The 19,661-nt window shown below is 38.8% G+C and overlaps 1 protein-coding gene and 1 long non-coding RNA gene across 5 annotated transcripts in view; one reads left to right on the top strand and one right to left on the bottom strand.

Moving 5' to 3' along the window:
* NHS (NHS actin remodeling regulator) overlaps positions 1-19,661 on the top strand; it is a 199,935-nt gene that overhangs the window by 27,031 nt on the left and 153,243 nt on the right. The gene's annotated exons all lie outside the window — the stretch shown is intronic.
* Positions 7,017-19,661, bottom strand: part of LOC142741005 (uncharacterized) — a 33,283-nt gene continuing 20,638 nt past the window's right edge. The window contains exons 2-4 of the long non-coding RNA XR_012880964.1: positions 14,685-14,819; positions 9,951-10,057; positions 7,017-7,222 (exon numbers count right to left, since the gene is read on the bottom strand). This is a non-coding gene — a long non-coding RNA (uncharacterized LOC142741005). The remainder of the gene's footprint in view (positions 7,223-9,950; positions 10,058-14,684; positions 14,820-19,661) is intronic.

Raw genomic sequence — 19,661 nt, 5'->3', positions numbered from 1 at the left:
ATGGAAAACACAAAATTGTCTGGGTGACCCCAAACTTTTGAACGGTAGTGTATATGTGGAAATACTATTCAGCGCATATCTATCTATCTATCTATCTATCATCTATCTATCTATCTATCTATCTATCTATCTATCTATCTATCTATCTATCTATCTATCTATCTATCTATCTATCTATCTATCTATCTATCTATCATCTATCTGTCATCTATCTATTCAAATGATTATACTCCATTATGAAAGGATATATTGCAAAATCCACAAACAGGTGTATCTATCTATCTATCTATCTATCTATCTATCTATCTATCTATCTATCTATCTATCTATCTATCTATCTATCTATCTATCTATCTATCTATCTATCTATCTATCTATCTATCTATCTATCTATCTATCTATCTATCTATCTATCTATCTATCTATCTATCTATCTATAGATATATATACCAGTTTGTGGATTTTGCAATATATCCTTTCATAATGGAGTATAATCATCTTCCATTGTCACACACTGGGTGGTGGCCCTGGGTATGTGCGTACACACAAATCATCCCTATACACAAATTAAACTGCTTGCCAACTTTTATTTTCTTTAAGGCACAAATATTCAGTCACATTCATAACAAAAGGGTGAGTCAAATAATGACCTGACATCATTGTGTACTTAAGGAGTGTATTATATTTAGGGTATGTTCACACGCAGTGTTTTCAGCCGTTTTTCGGGAAGTAAATGCCTCGAAAGACGCCTGAAAAAACGGAAGCTGAACGCCTCAAAACATCTGCCCATTGATTTCAATGGGAAAAACGGCGTTTCATTCATGTGGGGCGTTTTTTTACCCGGCCGTTTGAAAAAACGGCACCTAACAAAAAGCCTCGTAAAAAGAAGTGCATGTCACTTCTTCAGCCATTATTAAATGCTTCAAAAATGGCTGAAAATCAGAGGCTGTTTTCCCCTGAAAACAGCTCTGTATTTTACATCCGTTTTTACTTTAGCATGTGAACATACCCTTAGAGAGTTTATATTTACTAACACTAGTATAAGGGCACATTCAGACGTGGCAGAATTGCTGTTGAATTTTGCAGCGAAAAAATTTGCCGAGGAAAAATTCTGCCACGTCTGAACATGGCCTTATTGTGCTACAAATCCCAGTGTTTGTGCGTGTTTTTTTACAGTCATGCTAAGATCATGTCATGCACACAAATGTAAAATATACATTGTAATAAAGACTAAAAATATTTTATTATATGCACCTGTAATATTCCATATAACAAAATATGGCCACGAGGATGATAGAAAAATTCAATTCAAAGTTGTTCTAAACTTTTTAATAAGCAGACCCACTGCTTCTTCACGAAGACAAATGAAAAACATTTGCAACTGAAGCGTTACCATTGAAATCAATGGTAATGCAAACGGAAGCTATGGTTTCCGTTCATGGGTTCCCCTGACGGAGCCCATGACCGGAAGCCCGACGCAGATGTGAGCCTAAGGGTATGTTCACACGTACACATCCGATACGCCTGAAATTACGGAGCTGAATTTCAGACGTAATGGCATGTTTCCGCCGTTCTTCGCAGCGTCCATTACAGACGTAATTGGAGCTGTTTTTCTATGGAGTCAATGGAAAACGGCTCCAATTACGTCCCAAGAAGTGACAGGCACTTGTTTGACGCGGGCGTCTTCTTTGACAGCGGCGCGTAAAAAAGAATGACCGTCGGCACAGAACATCATAAAGCCCATTCAAATGAATGGGCAGATGTTTGCCGGCGCATTGGAGCCGTAGTTTCAGACGTAATTCGAGGTTAAAACGCCCGAATTACGTCCGTAAATAGGGTGTGTGAACCCAGCCTTAGCAGTATGACAGCTTTAAATGTGCAGTTAGAATTTTTATTTAAAAAGTCTTTTATTACATAAACACAAGTCTTCAGAGAGGACGTCCTATAATTAAGCAATAAGGCACAGCAGGCACCGCAATTATAGGGGATTATTATGTGGATCATTATAAATTGTATAGTAGGAGGCTGAGGACCAAGCTTTAAGCAGATCTCACGTACACTGATGCTTAGCAAAGTGTGTTATCATGATGAAATAATTCTCCTAAGTACAAAGTCAAATGCAATGTTTTGTTAATACAGAATATTTTTTACACTGCGTTGGGTAATTTATATACCTGTATTCTACTATAATTTCTGATATAGCATATACATATTATTAAATTCAGTCCATGTCCCAGTGGAGCTAACAGTGTATTAACTAATCACATGCAACCTAAAATACAAGGCCTAGTTATCATAGAAATCCAGCTGGCTCGGAGTATATTGTAAACAGATTAACCATACATTTTAGCAATGTCTGCCTGTCAGGATTATCAGGGCACTGTATGTTAAAGTTAAGCTCCACCTTAAAGCCTCTTTAATCCTTATATTGGAATGGCCACAGTTCTCTAATATATATCTATTACCCAGGGATGTCACCCTAAAAAAAAAGTACAATGTCTAATATAACTGAAGAGCTAGTAAACTGCAGAACTCCCCGGTTTGCGGAATGTGGTCAATAAAAAATGGTGCGGTTATGCAAATGACTGTGTACAAAAAAAAATGCGGAAATTGAGGACACCCTAGGACTCAGCAAGTACTCTGTTTCAATATGACTAATCAATAATCGTCGACTAAATAAGGTCAAGAAAATAACTTATCAGTAATACTGATTAAATATAAATTGTGTGTTCTAGGTGAATTGCTAGGGTCCTAAAAGTTCAGAGGCACAATTTTCAAGATATATGTCCTCCCCCCCCCAAAAAAAAAATGCTGTGGGGGTCTCGACACTGTATGCATAGAATATTTCCCTGTCATAAAAACTAATCTATGTATGATAATATACCTCTAAATAACACAGTAATACTGCTACTATGAAATACTACTATACAAGGGCCAAATAATTCCGCCACATCATGACCACATATTACCATCAAATAGTGAATAAATACTGACATCATACTGTTACTGAATAAAAAACGCTATACAAAGACCAATGTTACCACCATACAGTGACTATATAGTGGTAAATACCAGGTCTACGCAGGCACTCTGCAGACCATGTAAGTGATTACAGTACACTAATCCAGTGACTCACAGGTGACATTTAATCTGAATGGAGTTGTTTACTTTCTCTGCTTCATCCTCAGCTTCTATATCAACACAAACCCTCATCTGTTAACACTGCCCCATGTGCCCCCATTACAGCCCGTAGAATGCTGCCCAGTGCCTCCAAATACTATTCTAACAAAATAATAGTCCCTGAAGGACACAGGTACAGATGTAAGCAGGGCATAACTAGAATTCAGACCTTAGAGCAGACCCCAAACCCAATCAGACCACAAACCAGACACCAAAATTAATTAGACCCCAGACCAGACCCTAAATTAATCAGATTCCAGTTTAGACCCCTAAATTAATCTAGACCCCAAACCAGACCCCTAAATTAATTCAGACCCCAGACTAGACTTCTAAATTAATTCAGACCCCAGACCCCAAAATAAATCAGACTTCAAATCAGACCCCAAAATGAATCAGACCTCACCGCTCCTCACTTTTCAGTGCTCTTGTGCTCCAGGCGCCGCCCGCAACACTCTTGGTCCTTACGACAGTCAGTCTCAGGATGTTGCGCGCACACCGTTGAAGCAATCTTGTTCCGATCCTACAGTATTGTATTCAACTGTCCAAGGTTTAGAGGATATCTTTTAAAAGCCTCCTGTTGCGCTATACCTGCCAGAAGAAATGGTGCCACTGCATCGCCCTGTCACAACCTGGCACCATGACACACCTGATATTACCTCAAGTGCTCCCTCTAGCAGAGGGCAATAGAGTTGTATCTTCGTTTTAGAGATTGGTGGGGGTCTTAGTGCTCGGACCCCTACAAATCAAAACTTCTGACATGTCACTATGACATGTCGGAAGTTTGTTGAACGTTTAGTTATCCTTTAAAGAATTTGAATTCCCTGCAGATACAACTCTATTGAACGTTTAGTTACCCTTTAAGGCTGCCATGTTTGTGTCATTAGCGGAATACAGGTGCCATTGCAGACTACATTTTGTGAATGGAACAAGCAGAGGGGCTATGGGATTGCTCATCAAAACTTTGCAATGGCTTTTTCCTCTTCACATTGAATGTATTACTATTTTTCGTTAAAAGAATTAAAGGGAGAAACTAACCCCTCCAATGCCAGTGTGAATTATGCCATACAATATATAACTATATAACTAACAAGAATTCTACTAAAGCATGGACAAAAGCATTAGCTTAAACATACCAGTTTCCAATTTGACAGCAAGGATCTCAATGTTGGTGAAACATTCCTATTCTTACGAGTTAGTTTCTTCATTGTCTGTTCTTCTGCTCATGAGGAGCACATTCTTATAATTCTATACAAATTAGAGCACTGTTCTGGTGCACTGTTATATTTTATGTCATATATGCTATGTTTTAGCTTTACGCATCTCAGTTGTCAGAGTTTCTTCTTCGTTGTCTGTTAATTATCCATAATGTTCCATCATATTTGACAGAGAATGGCAATTCATAGCTACAGTAGATCACACCGAGGTATGAAAACAGTTATTATCAACAAAAGCTAACAGAACAGAACCAAACTTAGGCAAGGTAATACACGTTGAGTTTATCTTCTTATTTAATGATGTATTATTCACGTGACTAGACGACCTAAGCAAAAGTCAGCACATCTTAGTTCCAATCAGATAATATAGGAAAGTTCTACTATATATTGTACTTCTTCTATTATAACAAGTGTAAATAATGTATTATATATAAAACAATAATAAATCTGTTACATTATTAGGATATTACAAGTCACTATGGAGAAATATCACTATGTAAAGATGCACAAAGATCACATCAGTTTTCAATTCCTTTAGTGTTGTTAGGTTTTCCTCTACCCGTGGCAAAGATTCACATGAGGTATGTCAACCCCTTTATCAGAACTCGCTGATTTTAGGCAGCGTTCTTTAAATAAAAAATATTGTTTGTATGTTTATACTTATAGTGGCATCACTTTTCTGATGAACATTTCTTGCCAAGTTCTGTGTATATGCTGACACAATATTTTATAGGCAACTAAGCTCAGACAAATATCGTTTCGAAAGACGGCTGAATTCTGACAGCTTGCCTAACAGAATGTGAAAGTTATGTTTTCACTAGCCTGGCAGACAGAGAAATATACTTATGTCCGTATAGCTGCCAGATGTCCATATCTGTAGAGATAGTAGATGTCCATAATTTTAGGGATAGTCCCTGATCTGGAATATTTGTCTCTGAATAGTATTCTTTCAAGATTGACCTACTGTAAAATCTACTTATGATACACAATCCATGTCCATAGTGGAGCAGACTCTCTAACTTTCCTATCTCAAGCATGTATTCACGCCAATTTCATTGGAAATCAATAAATCTAGACATGTTTTTGGACTAATGATTAAAATGAATGGAAATTCAGTCCTGTAAGGAGAAATACTATGATATAAGTACCTTGACCTACCTTCAGGCTAACAAGTAGGGCATTCGTTCTAAAGGAACCTAGAAGGCTGGTGATATTTTTGTTGTGGTGGGAGAGAAATTACAGCAGCGAATATAAAGCTATAAAAATGGTAAAGATTATTATTAGATTAGATATAAAGAAAAAATAATCCACTTGACAGTTCACCACAGATGACCAAAACAAATTTGGCAACCATGCTGACATTCTATTCAGGCTTCTTAGTGATTGGTTATTGTGTTGGAAATTACAATGCAACGTCTATACTAAGAATGGAAACGATATAAAAATCTTAATTAATTACAAGACAATTAACATAATTTGTTTCAATCTACATTGTCAAGATAATGTCTGACCTACTACTGGCTAGATGAAGGAACGTCATTTTATGATTGGTTGTTGAGCTTACATAGATTTGTGTTCATTCAAGCATAGTAGCAGTTAATCCATTGTATGCATTATGGGTTATATAATTTTAGTGTAAAATACTCAAAAACTCAAAACAAAGAATTCAAGCTGTTATCGTCTTAGCGCCAAACTGGTCATATTAATCTCTGTATTAGCAGATTGCTATTTGGTTATAACTGAAGACTACTTTCTTATAACCTGAGGGACTGTTTATTGTGTCACCCAAGTTTAACGTGACCCAGATTCCATTGTCACAAGCAATTCCCTATGATGCTCATGCTGAACAGTTACATTGGATTGGATTGCAAGCCTTTTGCTACATTGGCTTCACAAAGAAGAGGTGGAGCTTTACACATGAATAGAGCAAGTAGAGTCTTTTGTTGTCTTGAATAATGGTCATTATAGCACAATGATGGTACTTTTTGTGAGAACCGTACAACAACACATAAAAATCCCTGTATTATGTCATCACATGCTAGCTTCGATTCTGTATGCGGAATATAACTGTTCATGATGCAATTTAAATTGACAAAATTACTGATACCATCTTTGATTCGTAGCATACACACTTTCGTAAGACCCTTTTACACAGGCCAATGATAGGGCGAATGAGCACGCATACAAACACTGGTTCCCAATCATTGCCCTGTGTGAACAGAGCAGCAAACTGCCGACAAATGACCAAATGCTCATTTGTCAGCTGATCTGATCTTTTATGTGACCCAAAAAATGGTCGCTTCTCAGCAGCACATCTCGTGTAAACAGGGGATGTGCTGCTGATATGATGCAAATGGGGATGAATGATCACATTAGCGATTATTTGTCCCCCTACAGTTCAATCATTGCTCCGTTTAAATGGAGCAAATGAACGATGATTGACATGCTGTATTGTCGAGCGCCGCTTGTTTACCGAGCAGAAATTCCCTTACTGTGGAACAATTTTTCTCGTGTTTTTATTTCGTGTTGGCTCTTCATGAAAGGATACTAATATAACAGCTAGTTTGACTAGAAAATCATTCCAATTACTGACAAAAATCCCTTCAAAATAAACAGGTTGAATCATAAACCTCCAGTGACCTCTACTGCGATACTGGAGGTCATACTGTGTGTGGTCAATTTTCCAGTGCTTCAAAAGAACCCAGTAATACTAGGGTTAATTCACCAGGGTGACAGGTCTTATCCAATTTGGCCACCTAGATGTGTGGCCAAGAAGGACATCAGTTACTTGTTCATATAGGCATTTTTCTAAATGATGATAGAAATTCCTGTAACAAGAAGAATATTGTTATATAATACAGAATATTAATATTACAAAATGTAAACATTTCAACCAAGAGCCCCCCAAGACCTCATTCAGTAATGATTTTGAAAATCACCATATTTACACCATATTACACTGTGCTGCAACTATTAGTTCTGTGCTGCTTTATTAAATTAAAGGAGTATTCGCAGAATGGACAATTATCAGCTGTCCAGAGTACACAAACAAAGATCAGCAGCGCTGGACAGACAAATTGGGTGGGGGCACACCTCTTGGATCGCAGTCCAATGACCCTTCAATATAGCAAACAAATAGAGAATGAGGCAGCACTACCAAATAAATGGTGATTCTGTTTAATTCCACATGCAATGTTTCAGCACAGTGTGAGCCATCCTCAAGCATATAGTTATCCACAGTATAGGTGATGATTGTTTGATCGCTGAGGACCCCACCGCTGGGAACCCAACCATCCCGTTTCTTCTTACTGCATTCCTGCCGCTTCATCCAATATATATGGGAAGGATGGAAACAGCCAAATGCTGTACTTGGCTTTTTCCATTATTCCCATAGACTTGGACGTTGTGGTGGTGCGCATTCTCGACCACTGCTACATTCAATGTCCCCCTTACTGCAGTCAAGCCTGGAGGAGAAATAGGTTTTTCGGGGACCCCCGTTTTTGCGAAAATTATCAATTATCCTGTGGATAAGTAATAATTGTCCACTCTAGGAATAACCTTCCAACTGATGCCATTGCCTTTATTCAGTGTGAAGTCTAGATTATGGGGGTGGGGGTGTTCTTATTTCACACAACTTAGGTACTTTTACACAGGCTGACCTGGGCTGTGTAAACTAGCTCCGATCAATGAGACGGATCGTTGATTGTCACTCGTTTGCTCCTTTCACAAGGAGCTGTGTATAGGGATGAGCGCTTGTTACTCGGATCGCTCGCCCCCATTCATTATTATCAAGTCGGCAGCACATCTCCCTGTTTACACAGGGAATTGTGCTGCCGACAACGATAATATTTTCAGTATTTAAAACGATACGATCAGCTGATGAATGAGCGTTTGCATTTTACACAAGGCAATTATCAGGAACGAGAGTTCTGAGGACACTTGTTTGTTCGATAATTGGCCAGTGTAAAATTGCCTTTAGACAAATCTGCAGGGGTGTGAAGTGTGGGGGGGGGGGGGGTGTATATAATAATTTTGGTGATGGGAAAGTGAGACTTAAAGAGGCTCTGTCACCAGATTTTGCAACCCCTATCTGCTATTGCAGCAGATAGGCGCTGCAATGTAGATTACAGTAACGTTTTTCTTTTTAAAAAACGAGCATTTTTGGCCAAGTTATGACCATTTTTGTAGTTATGCAAATGAGGCTTGCAAAAGTCCAAGTGGGTGTGTTTAAAAGTAAAAGTCCAAGTGGGCGTGTATTAGGTGCGTACATCGGGGCGTTTTTAATACTTTTACTAGCTGGGCGCTCTGAAGAGAAGTAACATCCTCTTCTCTTCAGAACGCCCAGCTTCTGACAGTGCAGACCTGTGACGTCACTCACAGGTCCTGCATCGTGACGGCCACATCGGCACCAGAGGCTACAGTTGATTCTGCAGCAGCATCAGCGTTTGCAGGTAAGTCGATCTTACCTGCAAACGCTGATGCTGCTGCAGAATCAACTGTAGCCTCTGGTGCCGATGTGGCCGTCACGATGCAGGACCTGTGAGTGACGTCACAGATCTGCACTGTCAGAAGCTGGGCGTTCTGAAGAGAAGAGGATGTTACTTCTCTTCAGAGCGCCCAGCTAGTGAAAGTATTAAAAACGCCCCGATGTACGCACATAATACACACCCACTTGGACTTTTACTTTTAAACACACCCACTTGGACTTTTGCAAGCCTCATTTGCATAACTACAAAAATGGTCATAACTTGGCCAAAAATGCTTGTTTTTTTAAAATAAAAACGTTACTGTAATCTACATTGCAGCGCCTATCTGCTGCAATAGCAGATAGGGGTTGCAAAATCTGGTGACAGAGCCTCTTTAAATAAGTGGCATGTCGTTCACAATTTTTTTAGCTGCTACAGTGCCTCCATAATAGTCAGCCACAATGCCCCCATTACAGTACAAGTCAAAGCCCCGCATAACAGAATCAGCTTGCAACAGTGATGGCAAAATAGAGGTAGTCTACAGAAGGGAAAGCCTGAAATTGTGCCACCAAAACAGAGGCACCATACAACAGTACCTTCATAATGGAAGCAGCCTGAAAACTTAGAAGAGGGAAAAAGAAATCTATAACTGAAGCATAATCTGGGGGCACCATACATACCCTGTAGATCTGTGATATATACCCCCTAGGGTACACATGCCACAGATTGAGAACCAATGGCTTAAACTACAAGATCATCACAGTCTCCAATGCAGACTGTATATTCTGCGGTCAGAAAGGGACATATTGCTGTGAGCAATAAATCTACAATTCCTTTAAGACAATTTTTTTTATATGAGGCTATATAAACATAAAAATTAATAAGGAAAAATTAACAGTAATTATTTAAGTTGTTCACTACCACTAAATTATTGGCATAATTTAACAACAGTATCAACAAATCACACAGATGGCATTGAATGGCACAATATCGACCAACCCCTGTTACTATACTGAATAGGATGACTGTTATCATTTAAAGAAGGTAGTGAACATTTCTACTTTTCATTCACTGAGTAACCTCTTCTTACCTGACTTCAAAAGCGGGGTATTATGAGCCAGTTTACTGCTGATATATAACACTAGATGTGTGCAGAAAATGACGCTCTAGACTTGTTCTGCATCTTTCCTGAAGGGCCTGTAGACCATGTGTTGTACAAGATTAATGAAAACGTTCTGGAAATATTATTATGCAACTCATAAAACAAGGCATCTCATAAAAAGACAGAAACAGAATAGGTTCACAAGAAGGTTTATGGCTAAACACATGATGGAGAATGGCTCGTATAAAAGTTCATTGTGTACCTACCTATGTTTGCGTGTCCAACATTTTTGTATTCCTTGTACAGTAGCCAATTGTTAAATCTTTAAAGAGACTCTGTCACCACATTATAAGTGCCCTATCTCCTATATAAGGAGATCAGCACTGTAATGTAGGTGACAGTAATGCTTTTTATTAAAAAAAACGATCTTTTTCACAACGTTAGGAGCGATTTTGGTTTATGCTAATGAGCTTTCTTAATGCCCAAGTGGGCGTACTTTTACTTTCGACCAAGTGGGCGTTGTACAGAGGAGTGCATGACGCTGACCAATCGGCATCATGCACTCCTCTCCATTCATTTACACTGCACTAGCGATATAGATATATCACTATGTGCAGCTACATACACAAGCCCTAACATTACTAGTGTCCTGATAATGAATACACATGAAATCCAGCCTGGACGTCATGTGTACTCAGAATCCTGACACTTCTGACTCTTTTTTTGTGAGATTCCGGCAAGTGAAACCAAATCTCGTTTAGCTCCGTGATCTCGCGAGATTTGGTTTCACTTGCCGGAATCTCACAAAAAGAGTCAGAAGTGTCAGGATTCTGAGTACACATGACGTCCAGGCTGGATTTCATGTGTATTCATTATCAGGACACTGTAGTAATGTTAGGGTTTGTGTATGAGGCTGCACATAGCGATATATCTATATCGCTAGTGCAGTGTAAATGAATGGAGAGGAGTGCATGATGCCGATTGGTCAGCGTCATGCACTCCTCTGTACAACGCCCACTTGGTCGAAAGTAAAAGTACGCCCACTTGTGCATTAAGAAAGCTCATTAGCATAAACCAAAATCGCTCCTAACGTTGTGAAAAATTTCGGTTTTTTAAATAAAAAGCATTACTGTCACCTACATTACAGCGCCGATCTCCTTATATAGGAGATAGGGCACTTATAATGTGGTGACAGAGTCTCTTTAAGGACCTCTAATTCTTAACTGATGTGGGTAAATGCCCGCTTACCCATGCCAATTATGGTCACACTCACTGGTATCCAAGCCATCACAATGATAATTAGCCAGTGTGAATTCAGGAAGAGATTAGAGATAATACTATTGTTCATCGTTAATCTTCGTCAATCGTGCCGTCGCAAGAATCGTTATCGGCTGTACAATCTGTAAACGTAAATGCTGTTCTTAGGCATTTCTGTCTAGTGCATGGCTCTAGCAACAATGACTCTTCTCCTCCGGCCTGGAGGAAAACCCCTGTCTGCTGGCTGCAAGGATTGCTAGGATGGACATATTCATCAGATCTGACTCAATCTTGATTTGGTAATTTGAAAAATCGTTCCATGTAAAAGGGCCATAAACTGTTTTACCCCAATTACTCTCCCCCTTTCTTGACCTTACCATACCTGTTTCCTAATTGTAAGTTATCCATGGGTACTAGATAATCAGGTTCCTTATCTCTGTACATGAGATATTTCATTGTGGATATAGGCATGTATCCAGAGTACTGCGTAAATTTATACACCGCTGATATATCATATTTCGCTGAACATACATAGCTGTGATTAACAAAACACCCTCATATTTTTTCTAACAACATGATGAAATAAGAGCTACCAATGACAAGAAGAAAGGAGCAAAACATGAAGGAAATGGGGACACTGCTTCCCTTCGTAAATACCGTAGCTCATTATTCAAAATGCTAAATTCAGTTTTTCCATTTTATGTGCAGGATACAACTGAAACAATGTGAACAGGATATGCTGTATTTTCTTTATGTAACCAGAAAAGATAATACATGGTGTTGTAATGTCATAGTAATGACAAGAGCTTTCTCTACCAGTCCCTAAAGCTGGAAAGCCTTGGGTCTTCAACAGTTGAAGGTTGGGTTCACATATGCAGTTTTTGATGACATGTACAATGGCTGCAATACAATGGCACGATATAGCCTTGTCTCATTACTCTATGGGACTATAACCTGAACTAGCGTCTGTCCACTGCTCAGAATATAGCATTCTACAACTTTGAAATATTGTAAATTGTTGATCAAAAATGGAGTTGACTTTTAAAGATGAAGACAAACACATTGCGCTTTGTGACTGTCCCTCCGGCGGTGGGCCGCACGTGGCCACTGGGATGTATGTTGTGCCTGTGCGCTGTAGACAAAAACAAAGCCCTGTTTGATATTGCTTTATGTTCGTAAGAAAGCACGTATAGCGAAGTCCATCTGATAAGGATAACAGATAAATTGGAAGGTCCAGTAGTCTCATATCTTAATAAAGATGGTTTTGCCTGGAGACTCTTTTCAGCATTCACTGTGACTTGGTATTCCGGAGCCAACCAGGTATATCTTATTCCTCTCCAGATTGTTTCTCCAGATCTGCATCCTGGGTGTTTTTGCTTTATAACTGACATTCTTCTTGCTGTACAATTTTATTCTGTATATTCCCACCTTTGTTTCCAAGAATCAGAGAATGAACTTGATGTCCAGGCAGCGTATATCTATTTATATGGTTAGTGCCACCACAGTTTCAAGGTCTGAACTATAGTACATTATGCACAAGCCTTACTTACATCTAATGATGCTTTCAGGACTTGCTTTTTATCCCATCAATAGATGCTCAGGGTTGTTAATGCTTTTAACAGCAGCAGCTATTTACTGTTCCATTTTAATTTGGGAATAAAAAAAAGTGGTCATCTACAGCAAAGTTGCCTGTGAGTCACGTATGGATATCTATTTTTGCTGTATATTTCCTATTGCCACAGGTGTGGGTGAGCAGTAAATATATTTACACAAGCAATTTTATTCTATTCCTTTTGCAGTCTATTATAAAGTGGAGATTTTGGACAAAGAATAAAGAAGAACATATAGCATACGTCAGCTAAAACAGGATTATTTAGAACATGACACATTTTAATGTGCTACTCTTCCTCTAAAGGGTGCGAAAAGATTGTAACAATTTGTTCAAGTGTTATCACAAAGTAAATCACAAGTGAAACCGAGAATTAGTCATTTTGCTAATTTTGAGAAAAGTAATAAAACTGAGATGGATTGATGATATTAATAATGTGTTTATACTTGTAGACGGTATTGGTGCCTTGTCATGAGTCTGTAAAGAGGTGAAACTTTAGTACAGTGGCAATTTGTAAAGGTGAAGCCACGCTACTGCAAATAGTCACGATCAATAGAAACTTATTTTTATCATCTTTTGTAGTGGACTATTCCAAATTCATGGGGAATCTTAAGTACATAGAAACATGCAAGCCAAGTCTATAACAGCTGTATAATCACTAGAACCTAGGTTCTCAACCTGTGGTACATGTACCATAGGGGGCACATGCCATGTTTTCAGGGGGTACTTACGCTGTGCTTTAATAGGCAGCACAGCGTATAATCATAGCCTTAGGGATACTTTGATGTAATTTGTTTAAGTAGTGGGTACTTGGCTTAGAAACCTTGAGAAACACTATACTAGAAATCTCTTGTGGAACTTTGGCCTCAAATTGGTGCAAGAATACTGCTTCATGCAACATTCGGGCCAACAATCAAACCACACTTTGTCAGCTATCAAGCACTTCTAGAGATCAGAGCTTCTCAATAATCCCATAAGTGATTATAAAACCTTTTTTGTTTTTGTTGTAGAACGGGAGTTGTGGCATGGTGGCAAACTTAAAGTGACACCAAAGCTAAATTCAGGCTGAAGAGTGCAGTCTTCTTATTGGATGACCTAAAGGAAACCCAGACAAATGTCTTCCCCCCACAATGACCACTTTATTTTACATATCTCCAATTCTGAGACCCTCTGCAAACATAGCTTTTGTGATTTAGGTTTAGTAACCTTTAATAAAACAATTTAATTGTATAGATTGTGTTTATTCAGCATCAGTAATTATAGCACTAATGTTGCAGAAGTGGAAACTTCCCGAACTCTGAAATGTCTGAACAGTCCTGAAAACAACATAAAATAAGTAACCCGCAGGTACAGTCATTTTTAGAAACAGAAATTGTGACCAGGCAAAGCAAGGCTCACCAAAGTTTTATTTGCCAACAAGTTGCTAAAGCCATTTTCATTCCACTTTATTAGTGAGTGGCAATTTTAGAGATTTCTCTCTTAGGTTACTGAAGATAGTAACAATTTTTTAAAGTATACATCGAAGAGAAAGTTGATAGTTATGGGGCAAGGTCCATCTGTACCATCTGCTGCCAACCACATATTAATTGTGCAACCATGGTATAATATGCCAATTCCCATAGACCAAAACCGTTGCACAACTCTGTCCAATACTTACCCATATTTTGATTGGCATTGTCAATAGTAAATATCAAGGTATTCTTGAAATCAAAGAGCACAAAATCTAAAATTTCCAGTGAAATAAAACATGTCATTCAAGATGAGAATATGGAAAACTAGCTAAAGAGAACATCAGCTATATACCCTTTGTTTTTTAATTTAGTACTTGTTGCATCTCTGTGCCATGATTTCCTTACCCAATAATAAGAGCACATCCAGTCACTCAGTAGTTTTTAATATTGAGTAAATTCCATACCACTGCTTGAGACTCGGTTTGTTCTTCTGCATTTGCCTGGTTACAGTTACTAAGGAATTAAGGTCTTTTAAGACTCCTAAATAAAGAACATAAAAATAAAATTAATGCAATTACAAAAAAAGCTTTTATTGGTATTTATTGCAAAGAAAATCACCAACGTAGTTTTAGAATGTACTATGTGCTGCTCTAAATAATGCATGCACCACGCCAGGATGAGATTTGCTAGTTTGCTGTTACAACTCTCAGCTTTGCTATTAACTGTCAGGTGCAGTGAAGTGAAAAAATTAACTTCCAGCAGCATCAACACAAAGGTTTGTAGTTTATGTACGTATTAAATGGGGAATGAAAGACCATAAGCAATGACTTTCTTACATCAGGAAATTCTCCAGACAGGTTTAAAACAATGTATTTAGGGATTTTATTAAATATATTCATATTTCAGACTCAGGTTTTATTATTATTGCTGTACCAGGGGCGTATGTTAGGGAATGTGCCAATATTCATTCTGCTTCGGCCAAGGTATTTAGATATAGGGCTAAGGCAGCTAGCTGAATCTTGTCCCAGATGAAGGAAAGCTTAGCTAAGCCTCTGATCTGTACAGTTACATGTAAGATTTTGGTTCTCCTTGCGGAGATCCAGCAAAAGGGAGGGAGTCTTTAGGGCAATGCTCCCTGGGAAAAAGTATGCAAATTAGATGAGCGTTTGCCAGCACATTATCAGAAAAACCAGAGTGTATAGTAGACTTTTTTTTCCACACAATAAATTCCAAACATAATGAGGGAAATTTATTAAGCAATCTACGCCAATTCTCTGACATAGAAAAGTCACAAGTTGTGCAAAATCTAATTTCTTTGCGCCAAAAGTTTGCAGCTGTTTTTTTCCCCTGCCTCCACCACTTAAACAATAGTTTAAGGCTCGATAGATTTACTATAATTTATGCCAGCAGATGGCATAAATTATAGCAGAAATCTATGCCCTTTCTGTTGAACAAACAGCAAAAAATTTATTTAAAGGCTCGTACTTCTTAATAAATTTATTGCATCTTTCACCAGTGGTGTGTACTCTGAGACTGACGTATGAAACACCAGTCCAAGTAAATCTCACCCAATATTATCAAGGACGGGAAGGATATCATGGTGAGTATTGTTAGTAATATTGTTAAATTCTTTATTTTTTTTTTACTTTAGTGTAATTATAACGTTATCTGTGTTTTACAGCATTACCAGTATTGTGTAACATGTGGTACATCCAGGGTTAAAATACAACATTATTTGTTGTATTACTATATCTTTTTGTATTAATATAAACTCGCTTTTATCCACTATGGGGCAATTACTGCATTTCTTTGTTTCTCACTGACATACTCTTAGTAGCTATAAAGCAGCTCTGCTCTGTGTTGTTTTCATTTTCAGGCCACCGATTAAATCCAGATTTCCCTTTGGTGGCTCAGCGATATGTGCCGTTGTAAACTGTATAACAGTCTTCAGGGTTTGAGTAAAACTTTGGACATATCCCACTCTCCATTCCCACACTTCAGCTAATGCTTGGCTAAGCAATACTTTCTATCTGCTTTCATGTTTAATTCACTTTGATTCTGTGTACAGAAACATCAAGTGCTTTCAACTGGCAAATCTGTAGGCACGTAAAGAGCCTCCACTGAGAAAAACCTTCTCAAAGACTTTCACGTAAAAAAAATGTCATTATATTAATCAAAAAATTGGCTGTAATATTGGTTTTGGATAACTGTTTTGTATGTCATATTATCCATTGAGCCTGGACAACCCTTTTTCTGACTGTGGGTCCCCCTTGCGTAAAGATGTCTGCTGGATCACTTGTTATCACTTCTGCTGGATAAATAAAGCATTGCACTATGCTCATTGAAATGAACGGGCGAATGCTGATTTCAATGGACACCGGTAGTCATCTAAAGCATAGGGATATGCTTGACCCGACTCTTGAGTCTGGCCCATAGTTGGCAGTCCCAATACCACCGTTTAAAGTCACCTACAAATAACAGTCACGTAATATAATTTCATTATTTGAACTGGTGTTTCCAATAATAACATATAGAAAAAGTATCATTGATTAACATCCATGTCTGACGGGAACCTGGTAAAATGATATCAGGTGATTGCTGTTTAATTTTCATTTCAGAATTTTCATTAAAGTGGCTCCAAAGTGGAGTTTCCCTTTGAGGAGGAAATACTTGTGGTAAAGTCTAAAACAAAGAGCCTAGTTGTTTGGATCAATGTCAATAGACTAAGAGCCAGTTAGACAGGTCCAGTTCGAATGCGTGGATCTGGCCAAAGTTAAAGCCTATTAAGGTCAAGGTAGGGTTTAACGTCTACAGCTGTTTTCTAATGCTTAGTGTTTTGTGTTTTGCGTCATACCAGTGATTGTCTAAATATAATCTTAGGAGAATTATCATGTGAATGAAAAGACAACAGTCACATTCTTAGCATATAAACTGTCTCCAGCTAACCTGGCGCTCTTTATTACAGAGGCCTGTCACCACTTTTTGACCTATGAAATAAACATAGGGCATTGCTTGGGGTACCGCTTTAGCTTTATAGGGCACCATTCCTGCTTCTTACAAAGTGATTGGCTAAAAAGATGCATATGACGTGATTAGTGGGACTCTTCCTTGCCTGGGACTCCTGTAATCGTAATGTACAGCATTGGCAGCAGGAAAGATTTCAGGTCTTCCACCTCCCCATGTAACAATTTATAAAATGAATACAGTTAACTGCTGCAATGGCTATACTGCCTGTACCTTCCCATATGTTTATTTCATTAGCAAAAAAGTGACGTCAGTTCCCCTTTAAACTTTTTTCCATTGCCTTTCTGGATGCTGTACAAGGGGCATAGCTATAGGAGGCGCAGAGGTAGCAGCGCACCCAGTCCTTAGTGCCTGAGGTGGCCCAAAGACGCCTCTGCCACAGACACCAGTATTATATGACACATGATAGATGGTGGCCCTGTTACAGATTTTGCATTAAAGGGGTTTTCCCACGAGGAACATTTATGATATATTCACAGGATATGTCATAAATGTCAGATAGATGAGGGTCCCACCTCTGGGCTCCGCACCTATCTCTAGAACAGGGCCCCTAAACCCCGTTATACCTCTTTGTGTTCCGGCTGATTTCCGACCATGAAGGAGAAAATAGCGTAGCTCGCTGAGCTACGCTGTTTCCGTAAGCCTCATAGAACTGGATGGTAGTTATGGAAACTACGACGCTCGTATGCTACGCTCCTTCCGTAACTGCCATTCACTTCTATGGGATTTACGGAAACAGCGTAGCTCAGCGAGTTATGCTGTTTCCATTACTCCCAACCATATAATCAGGGAGTGGTCGGGAGGCAGCGTGAGCACAAAAAACTAGAACGGGGTTTAGGGGTCCCGTTCTAGAGGTATGTGGGGTCCCAGAGGTGGGAACCGCATCTAACATTTATGACATAAGCTGTGGATATGTCATAAATATCCCTCGTGGCGAAACCCCTTTAAAGCCCAAGATCTTCAAGTTACACCGCTTGTGATGTACTGGGACCTGACTGAGATGGTACGGCTATTTCTCAAAAATATCTTTAAATAGAGAGACTCATTAACTGTAATTATGTAATGGATGTCAGGTAATTCAAGTAAAATCTTTACATCAAAATATTCTTTATAACGTGTTTATTTTTATTATAACTTGTACATCAGCTAAATAAAACCCAGTTATTAGGTTTGACACAAAGTGAAGGTATTTAGACTTTTATCATGTTTCTGCTGTCTCCACGTTGTGTTTATGAGAGATGACACTGTGTTTGATGCAGTCTTCCACAGCCCAGTGCCATTTACCCTCCGGCTATTCTTCACACAGCTGCAGAGAAGTTATTGTTTCTGCATTCTGATATGTGACCAAAATAAGTTCTCCTTTTTGGAGAGGACGTGTTTAGGCATCTCATTCTTTCTCTAGCAATATTGTTTATTAAATCCCCGAAGAAACAGTATATCCATTCCTAATCCACACTTAAATACTTAAAGAGTAGCTCCAACCCTACTGGTATTTGAAGTTGGCTCCTATTCTCTCCCCCTCCAAATTTTAGTTTCTTGGGAAATGATATGTGAAAAATAATGAGTAGAGGCTATACGTCAAATAACTATAGTTTGGATGGATGGAAGTCCATTACCGTACTATTTAAAATAATATAGGAAATGTTTTGTGCTCGGACATCTAAAACCAGCTGAATGCAGTGCTGTTGTTTTTTTTTCTTTTTAGCACATCTCCCCGTGTAAACAGTGGATGTGCTGCCGACAACATACAAACCATATGGGGATGAATGTGTGAATTAACTATCGTTCATCTCCATATAGCCACAATCATTTCTCCACTTAAATGGTGTAAATGATTTCCGATCGACATGCAGCGCTGATTATTTTCTCTTTGTAGCCGCCTGCGTTCCCTTGCAATCGGTGCCGTTCGTTTCCGTGACTTGTACGTGTAGACTTTCCAATGGTTGCCCCACTTAACAGTCTACTTGTACGAGTCACAAAAGCTAACAGGACCGATTACAAGGGAACACAGGCGGCTGGAAAGAAAAAAACAAACGGCTCTGTGCTGCAGCGGCTGTTAAGTTATCCTTTCTAGTTTTAGATCATCAGAGGACGTGACAGTCCTCTTTAACAATGAAAATTCTATGACTTTACATGGGTGGATCCCTACCTGGTAGCGAGGGTTGATCGGCGATAATTACATGTCAATTAGCGACCATTTGTGCCATTTAAGTGGAGAAATGAATGTAGGTATATGAAGACGAACGATAGTTAATACACTCATCCCAGTTTGTATATTGTTTACACGGAGATGTGCTGCCGACAAACGATCATTTGTATGGCAGCATAAAAGAACCGATCAGCCAACAGATGAATGCT

This window comes from Rhinoderma darwinii, chromosome 2 (assembly GCF_050947455.1).
Source record: "Rhinoderma darwinii isolate aRhiDar2 chromosome 2, aRhiDar2.hap1, whole genome shotgun sequence".
Classification (NCBI taxonomy): Eukaryota; Metazoa; Chordata; class Amphibia; order Anura; family Rhinodermatidae; genus Rhinoderma; species Rhinoderma darwinii.
This window is presented reverse-complemented; position numbering and strand designations above follow the sequence as displayed.